We start from the raw sequence: 9,256 nt of genomic DNA, 5'->3' as shown, positions 1-9,256 counted from the left end.
TTTTTTTCTGTGACAGTTTAATATAAATGAAAATAAAAATGAAAACAAATTTAAATGTTATAAGCTTTCTGAGATTATTCTATGTGTCCTTTTATTGTGGTATTCTTTTGTATCTATCAGAAGATAGTTTTTTGCCTCCCTATAGTTCTTGTACCTAGTTTTCAGTGCAATTGAGTACAGGATTCATTTTTTGTTAGATTTTTCTGGTGTAAAATGGATTTAATTTAAATATTAATCCTTTGTCTTGTCACTAATACTTTTTTTTGTTGTAGTTTGACACTGAGATTTCAGAGTTTATTTATGATAAAAACCAGTGTTACCTTAACAACCACATGGAGATTAAAAAAACAATTGAGAACAGTACTCAAAGGAATATTGTATGTGTATTGCAAAATGTTGTGAACCGTAGTCTGCTTCTTTTATTTTTTGGCAGTTTAAATTAATAGAAATTTATTTTCTCTGTGTTCCGGAGAAAAGAAGTTCAAAGTGAGGTGTCGGCAGGGCCTTGGTCCCCATCAGACTGAGCAGACCCTCCCTTGCCTCTGTCCAGCTCTAGTGGTAGTCCTCAGGCCATGGGGTTTTTAGCTGGTAGCTCTATTTCTTTATTTTCTGCTTTCAGCATCACATGGTGCACTCTCTGTGTCTCTGTCTTCACATAGCTTTTTTTTTTTTCCTCTCCTTAAATGGGCATTGCTTATATTAGACTAGAGTTCACCCCCATGGCTTCATTTTAACTTGAATACAAAATACAAAGTAAGGTCATATTCACAAGTGCTGTGGGTTGTGACTTCAACATACCTTTTTGGGTGACACAATTCAACCCATATAATAACAGATGTTTAGGTCTGATATGCTGTTGGGACAGGATATAATGGCACCAATTTTGACTAGTTAATTGGGACAGGAGTGGGGGCTAGGTGCCTGAGCCGGGGAGAGAGGGAAGCAGGATGGACTGGTCAGTGTGAGATCTGTCATATCCCCTGGTTCACTCAAAACAACAACAACAACAAAACAAACAAATAAACAAAAAACAAAGAGTCTGAGGATTGGAGAAGGGATACAAGCTCTGCTTTCAGCCAACTCTGTGAGGCAGAGGACACGGAGAGGGACTACTCAGGGATCAAGTGTTAAAGTGTGCAGGCAGGGAGAGAGAGAGAGAGAGAGGGAGACTTTCTTTGCCTTTTCAAGGAACACTGCAGCTTTGGCACAAGGAGGGTCTCAAGGACATATACTGACCATCTGAAGCACTTGCAGCCTCAAGATCAAGGGCGCTGGGAAATAGCAGAAATATTAATGGGGGCCATTGCCAATGGCAGAATAGGGACCTTTCAAGATGGTTTCAGAGAAGATCAAGGGAAAAGTGCAAGTCCCAAATGTGGGGAGCCGCTCTGAATGACCCATGCCTTCCAGTCCCGAAGCAGGAGGCTCTGAGCAATCACTACAATTCCTGGTGACTTTGGCGTTGCCCAGCTCGGATAGTAAAGGTGGGTCTTCAGGTATAGGTGTCACCCTGGGGTTGTGTTTCACTTACCTGATCCTTGTAATCCTGCCCCTTTTGGCCTTTTTTGGATAGAACTTTCTAAAGAACAAGAGTCCCCCAGAAAAGCCCACTTCCAAATGTGCTCTCTCTCTCTTGCCAGTCTCTCATGACTTTCTCTTGCTCTCCCCTTTGGGGAGCCCAAGGCTGAGAGTTGAGAAGCTATCCTGAAGCTTGTGTAAAGGTAATTTGTGTCTGGGTTTTATTTGGTGTCCCTGCAAATTACAAGCGACCTGAAGTTCAGCTGCCCACGCAGGTCGGGGGGGGAGCACCCAAAGCCCCCCAAATCATCATAATCTACTTTTGTGAATATACCCCCCACCACTTACACACAGAAGTGGTTTCTCAGGTAACCAACCACATGGGAGGTTGATATCGTTAATCATTGTATGAGGAAAAGGAAAAGGAGAACACTTGTTTGGAACCTAGAGTTTGAGGTTGTGCATTGTGCTAGTTTTTTTTTTTTTTTTTTTGTCTGTGACCCAAACAAGAAAAACTGTGACTTAATAAGAAAAACTTAGAGGAGGAAAAGTTTATTTTAGCTCACAGTTTCGCAGGTTCAGTCCTTGGTTGGCCAACTCCATTGTTCTGGGGCCCAGGGTGACAGTCCCTGGCCAGGTTAATAAAGCTCTCATTGATTTGAACTTGAACTTAAGAGTGTTTTCTGAACATAATAATCAAGTCTTGTCTGGTGAGTAGCGTACTGTGTTATCATTGGTCTTAAGACAAAGGCAAAGTCACTTTCAAAGGACAAATTGTACTTCATTATTTGACCTGTATCTACCTCCACTGTCTCCTCTGTCCCCACCATGACCCTTGCATCCCACTCTCCAGCAATGCTGGACCTAAGGTTGCAAATTATTGTCTCTAGCATGTTAGACTCACTGTTCCCCCAGCCTATCACTTTCTCCCCTCTGCTTCCTCTTTGCTTGGCCCATCCTGATTTATCCTTCAGGGATGTTATATGGCACTTGCTAACACAAACCTTGCTCTTTTCCCCAGATCAGGTGAGTCCTGCTGCAGGTCCCACAGCCTCCTGCACTCATGTCACACCACTGGATGTCCTGATCACTGGTGGGTAGCTGACTTCCCACCAGATTGTAAACTCCATGCAGGAAACTCCATGCCTGCCTCATACCTGCAGCAGGGCAGCCCCTGGCATGGTGCCTGATGTGGCCAAGGCTTCTTCAGTATTTGTTGGCTGTTCTTCAGGCTAAGACAGATTCCTTCAACTTTAAAGGCAACAAAGTCCCGTTAAGTTAGGATTACTCTCCCGCTAAATCTTCCCAGAATTAGAATTCACTAGACTTACCCATTGAGCCCTAAATTTTGACATTCTAGTACCAAGGTCACGCATGTAATTTTGTATTTACAAAAAATATTAGGGTACATGGAATGTGCTATACTTTTCAGTGATACCAGTGACTCAAAACAAACATCCTTCTATTTTAATCCACATGATTCCATTGATGTGGGAAAAATAAATATGATGAACATTTTGTAAGGTATGGGGAGGAAAGGTGCATTTTTTTAAGACTTTGCTTCAATTCTTCTTCAGATGTTCACACCATAAGTGATGGTTAACTGTTATGTGTCAAATTGGCTACGCCCTGATACCAAATAACAGTTCTAAATGTTGCTGCGAAGGTATTTTATGAGATGGACATCATCACCCTAGGTACATGTATGACTGCACATATGGTGTGACGCTACATCATGTACAACCACAAAATGTAAAGTTGTGCTGCGATTGTGTACAATGAATCAAAATTTATTATTCTGTCATATATACCTAATTAAAATAAATTAATTAATTTAAAAATACATTTAAAAAATTTAAAAAGTATTAAAATTTAAATCATTAGACCTTGAGTAAAGTAGATTACCCTCTGTTTTAGGCAGCTTTTTTGCTGCTGTGACTAAAGGACCTGATTAACACAATTGTAGAGGAGGAAAAGTTTATTTAGGTGCTCAGTTTCGGAGGTTTCAGTCCATAGGAGGCCAGCTCCATTCCTCAAGGCTTGAAGTGAGGTTGAACATTATGGCATAAGAGTGTGGCAGAGGGAAGCAGCTCACATGGTGATCAGAAAGCAGAGAGAGAGAGGTCTTCACTTGCCAGATACAAATATATACCCAAAGCCACATCCCAATTCCCATCTCCTCCAGCCACACCCTACCATTTCCAGTTACCACTCAATTAATCTCTATCAAGGGATTAATTCACTGATTGGGTTAAGGCTCTTGTAACACAATAATTTCTTCTCTGAACCTTCTTGCATTATCTCACATGTGAGCTTTTGGGGGACACCTCACATTCAAACCATAATACCCTCCCTAATGTGATGAGCCTTGTACAGTCATTTGAAGGACTTAACAGAAAAATCTTGAGTTTCTAAAGACAAAAATTTCTTCCTCCAGAATATTTTGGACTCAAGACTATAACATTCTCCTCTTTCCAGGGACCCCAGGAGGTGGGCCTACTCTGCAGATATCAGACTTATCAGTCCCCAGGACCATGTGCTATCTTTAAAATAAATCCCCCACCCAAACACACACACTTCTGTTTTCTTCTGCATAACCCAAACTGTTAAATAAAACAGAGGAGGCACATTAAGAGATGTAGGAAGCTCATACCTGAGCTCAGACTGCTGGAACCTTCACTCTGCTGATGGTGTTTAATACAGCTACACCAACAGTTTTTTATATGTGAACAAAAGAAAATATCCTCTGAACAAACACTTGCACACTGAGCAACACAACCATAGAAGGCACTACCAGCAGTCACACCACCTCTGGGAGGGAAGGAAACCCAACATGTCTTCCAAAGGCTCAGATCTCAGCATAGGTCCCAGGTCTAACTGTGCTTTAAAGTCTGAATTTTCCCATAATTTTCTTATTTCATAAACACCCTTATCTCTTTATATATAGCTATATGCCATATATATATATATATATATATATATATATATATATATATATATGTGTGTGTGTGTGTGTGTGTGTGTGTGTGTGTGTGTACACACACACACACACATACATACACACTTTTTTTTTCCTTCTCAAAAATAAAATAGCCATCCCAATCAAGGGAGACTCTCAGCAGCATTCAGTGGCTACAGCAGGAGCCATGCCTTCTTTTAAGGTCAGAGACATGCAGGACAAAAGGAATAATAAGCAGCAGGGACAGGGAGAGATTTTTTTTAAGGGAGGAAAGTGATAAGGCTGAGCATGAGGCAGCAGATAACCAGGTTTCTTTTTTTTGTGGCTTAAAAAATTGTTGTTAGCTCGTATTGCTTTTGTAGTTCTGAAGATGATGCACAGGGTTTATGACAAGGGATTAGCATTGCTCTGGGATGGGGCAGTATGGACTCAGCCTTGGTAAAGGAGGAAAATTCTGAGGCTACATGAAGCTTGGGCTGTAACTGACTCAAGAGGGACTTGGGAAGGCAGAGGACAGCAAAGAAACAGTCATTCAGAGGCTGGATGAGGACACCAGTTCTGTTTTTGAGAATGGCAAGTCCTTCTCCCTTTGCATTGGAGTGTCTCTGCAGTCCTGGCTACTTGCTGGAATCATCTGGCTAATTTATTTTAGCTTGACCCTGAACAAGGAGCCAGTACAAATATTCAGAGTTAGGAATCTGATCCTCCCTGTCAATGTGCCCTGATATTTCTTCTTGGGAAGTCAAAGTCCAGGAAGCCAGATGGGTAGGAGATATGTGACCCTCACCCTATGCTCCAAGTGAGGGCTCCCCTGGCCTTGTCTCCCACACTGCTGATGTCCACCTCCTGGCAGAAGCAAGCCAGCAGCAGACCTTCATGCAAACACACCCTGCTCCCAACTCTCTGCAACAAAAGGCATTGAGGTCAATGGGGAGGCCATGCCCACAGGTTCACTGCGCACATGCCTGGCCAGCTTCACCACAGAAAGGACTCCAAGTTGGCCCAGTTGGAGGATCTCCCTCTGTAATCAAGACATACCTCTGGCAGCACCTGGAGATCCAAGAGTTCCAGGGGGAGGAAGGAGGCAGTGCTGGAGGCCCAGGGGGAACCCAAGGCAGCTAGGCCCTTCTCTGCTGACGACGGAGGCAAGGCTGTAGAAAACTTAGTATTTAATTTGAATAAAGAGTACAAAAATCTAATGTCATCCAAATCTTATGAAGATTAAAAATCTCACCATTTGTTTTTACAAATCCTGAAGGAAAAAATAAGCTTGAAATAGTAAGCTACAAAAATAATGTTGAAACTACTCTTTAGCTTTGAGACCCTATTAGTGACTTTGGCAAGTTTTATGCCAAATGCAATGCTAGTAGTATTCACATTGTATGTTTTATCATTTTACATGTTTTTGTGTTTGGGATTGGACCCAGAGCTGCATGCATGCTGGGTAGTAAACCACCAATGAGCTATACCTCAGCGCCTAACTTTTTTCTTCCCACTGAGTCAACACAGTTTATTACTGACCTGCACTTTCACTTTCACCCAGACTATTTTAAAGAGATATAACAACTGGAGGAGAGAGGGGGGACAGGTGCCTTTCAGGAGCTAAGACCCCTAGGACAGCTTTCCTGGAACAGGGCAGGGGAAGGAGCATTAATTAGGCCGCCAATCTCCAGGCACCAGCTCTCCACCTGCATGCTCACAGCAAGCCAGCAGCTCCTCACACATGAATACATACACACACACACACACACACACACACACACACACACTTAATAAAAATATTATATCATCTTCACAAGGAATGAAAACTTGTCTGGAATATGCACATCGGAGGGCCTGGGGTGGCCAGTGCTATGCTGGGACCCCCAGGGATGAGACAAGACAAGGCTGGAGTAGAGGGAGGCCTGAAGGGCTCTTGACCAGGCCACTTTGACCTTGGCAGCCCTGATGCCCAGGATGGACAGTAGGGCAATATCTACCTGGTCAGGCAACACAGGCCCTTCCAGTCAACCCCATCCACTGGCCTGTGCCCTAAGGTCTCCTTCCCACCATTCCTTCCTGAGTTAGGGAAGACCCCAGGGCTCTGACTGCTGTTCCCTATATTTCCCCTTTACATCTGGGTGAGGCCCCTGAATCCCTGTACCCAATGGACAGTAGCCCAGGATGATCTTGTAGGAAGTGAGGCAGCTGAGCCATAAATAGCTCTGAGGCAACTGTCTTGGGCCCAGATGGTCCTTCGGTCATGGTCATGGGGGCCAGGAGAGAGGAGGGAAAGGGACTGGGGGGGGTGTTAAACTACAAGGGCCACCCTAGGTTTAGCATGAGGGTACTTCCTGTAGCGATAGCACTCTCCCTCCTAAGTGGGACTGGCCTCTAGCCAGAGGCCTCTGGAAAATATTCACACTAAGAGTGGGGACTTGGTCCAGGCCAGAAGTGAGGAGGAAGTCCTGATCCTTGCTTCTTTATCCCAAGCAGCCTGAATTCCTAATTAATCAAAAGTGGCCTCTAAATGGTTCTTGGGGGTAGAGATGGAAGGAATAGGGCCCAGGTCCAGAGGAGATGGAAAATGATGATCAACTCTAAGGCTACAAACATCAAAAAAAAAAAAGGCAATCTAGTCTCTATCTAGGGAGGTGGGTTAAAAACTGTTCTAGCTCCTTACTAAGAAAGTAGTCTCAGAGGCTAAGGGGTAGTAAGGATTCTACCAACCAGGTAGGGCCCTTCTGCTCCTAGCTGCCCCTACCCGCTGCCAGCCTTCATAGGACAGATTTTAGGGAAAATTTGTAGATTTCAAGGCCAAGAGACCTGAGGTATGCAGAAAGGTGGCTGTCATAGAAGTGTGGTAGATCTAGAAAACTAACTGCAGGGACCCAGGTATAGGCCCATGCCAGTGATGTGCCGCAGTCTGGCTGCAGCAAAATAACCGGGGGGTGACGAACAACTTGTGTAGATTGATACAGCAGGAGTGGGAGCCGTTTATTGTAGGACAACAGAGGTATTTATACATTCCACACAGCTTATCTTAATTAACATAAACTAGATACAGCAGTCAACCAATAAGGAATCTCCACACTTAATGGCTCGCTGGCGTTACTTCATAAACCACTCCCTCTGGCAAAATGCCAGGCGCCATCCAGACTTGTTTACAGACTCTAACAGTGACTGATGGTGGGCGTGGCCTGCATGTAATGGTTCTCCTGGTGGCAATGCTGGCTGGACAGAAGGATGTGGTGGGGTGGGGTGGAGTGGGAAGGAGGGTGAGTGGGTGGTCAGTGTCTAGTCATTTCTGACTGAACAGCCAGACCAGCAGAACCATGCAGCCATAGTCATGCCCATCAGAAAACAACAGTTGAAGCACTCCTGGCCCTTCTAACTCTTCACTGCCACATTATTCCCATAGAGTTCCACAAAAGTGTCCCAGCCGCCATTCTCCTGGATCCAAGTCTCTAGGTGATCATTCAGGTAAATGGCTATCCAACTTGCGATCTGACTCACCAATACCTGCATCTCCTTGTCTATGCATTCCACGCACTATGTTCCCTGAAGGACAAAAAAAAGCCACAATGTGACCTCAGTTTACCTCATCCTGGAAGAGTTCATTCACTACCTGTTCAAAGCTCTGATGTCCCCAGAGTGATGTGGAGCTGGGACGTCACGTCACTGAATGCCTTCCAGCACCATAGTTCAAACTTGTCACCTGCCTCCCTTAGTGCTTGCTTCACTCCTGCCATGGGGTCACCTCGGGAGTATCCAAACTCCTTTTGTGGCCAGTGGCTCCACACACCATGGGGCTGTCCATCAGATGCCAGGATGGGTTTCCATTGATGGCACTGGTGGGCTCCGCCTCTGATTCAGTCCCTTCTGGGGCTTCAATCTTATTCTCTTCCACTTCACTAAGCTGACTCCAGGGGTATTCTTTCTGGGAAAGCTTGTAGGACAGAAAGTCAATCACTAGCTCCTGGTTGCTCTGAGCCATTTTAAAAATAGAGATTGGCTCAATCAGTCCAGTGTCCAAAACATCTGCTCATTCACTGTGTCTGATCTCTGCTTAATGATTTTCTTCTAAGATCCAAAGCCAAGATAAGATTCTGAGAGGACGGGCTGCTCTTTGTTGAATTCCAGACCCTACTTCCTCCACAGTGCCCGCCCACTGCTCCGGGTCTCTGCCTGTGCTGCCACCTATCAGTTGCACAGCATGTCCTCTCCAAGATGGAGGAGGCATGTAAGGTCGCCACCGCCAACCCACTACGTTCCCCCTAGACATGTTTCTCTGCAATGCTTTCTGGCTTTCTCTTGCTGCCTGATTTCTGGACTCAACAGGAGACTTTAAAAATGGTAAATGGCTAGTTTCCCCTTAATGGAAACACATGAGGATGATGGCAATGCTAAATTCAAATTTGTAACTTAAAAACAAACAGCATTGACAAAGATGTGACGATCAAACACATGTATGTATACCTTTGGGTTTACACATGCACAGTCTTGCTAATGAGGACCAGGGCCAGAGCAGGTAGCAACTTCGCTGCAAATCTCTGAGCCAGCCTCAGCCTTGGTGCTCCTTACCCCAGCAGCTAGGCCAGAGGCCACATGAACTTCCCTTAAGCAGGAACAGCAGGTGCCTTGGGCAGTGGGATAACCTTTTTCTGAACATTATTCTGCTTTCAGGAACTTAGCTCAGACCTGCTAAAGAAATATGCTACAACATTTGACCTAAATAAAGGTTTTGAAGGTGGCGAATAAGAGAAACTAAAGATGAGTCAAAGCCAGAGATAGAATATA

The 9,256-nt window shown here is 44.5% G+C and overlaps 1 pseudogene; it reads right to left on the bottom strand.

Annotated features, from left to right (window-relative positions):
• Positions 1-5,260: 5,260 nt before the first annotated feature.
• Positions 5,261-8,453, bottom strand: LOC114108459 (bcl-2-like protein 1; annotated as a pseudogene).
• Positions 8,454-9,256: the final 803 nt, after the last annotated feature.

This window comes from Marmota flaviventris, chromosome 17 (assembly GCF_047511675.1).
Source record: "Marmota flaviventris isolate mMarFla1 chromosome 17, mMarFla1.hap1, whole genome shotgun sequence".
Taxonomy (NCBI): domain Eukaryota; kingdom Metazoa; phylum Chordata; class Mammalia; order Rodentia; family Sciuridae; genus Marmota; species Marmota flaviventris.
Note: the sequence above shows the minus strand (reverse complement) of the source record. Positions and strands in the feature narration are given on the sequence as shown.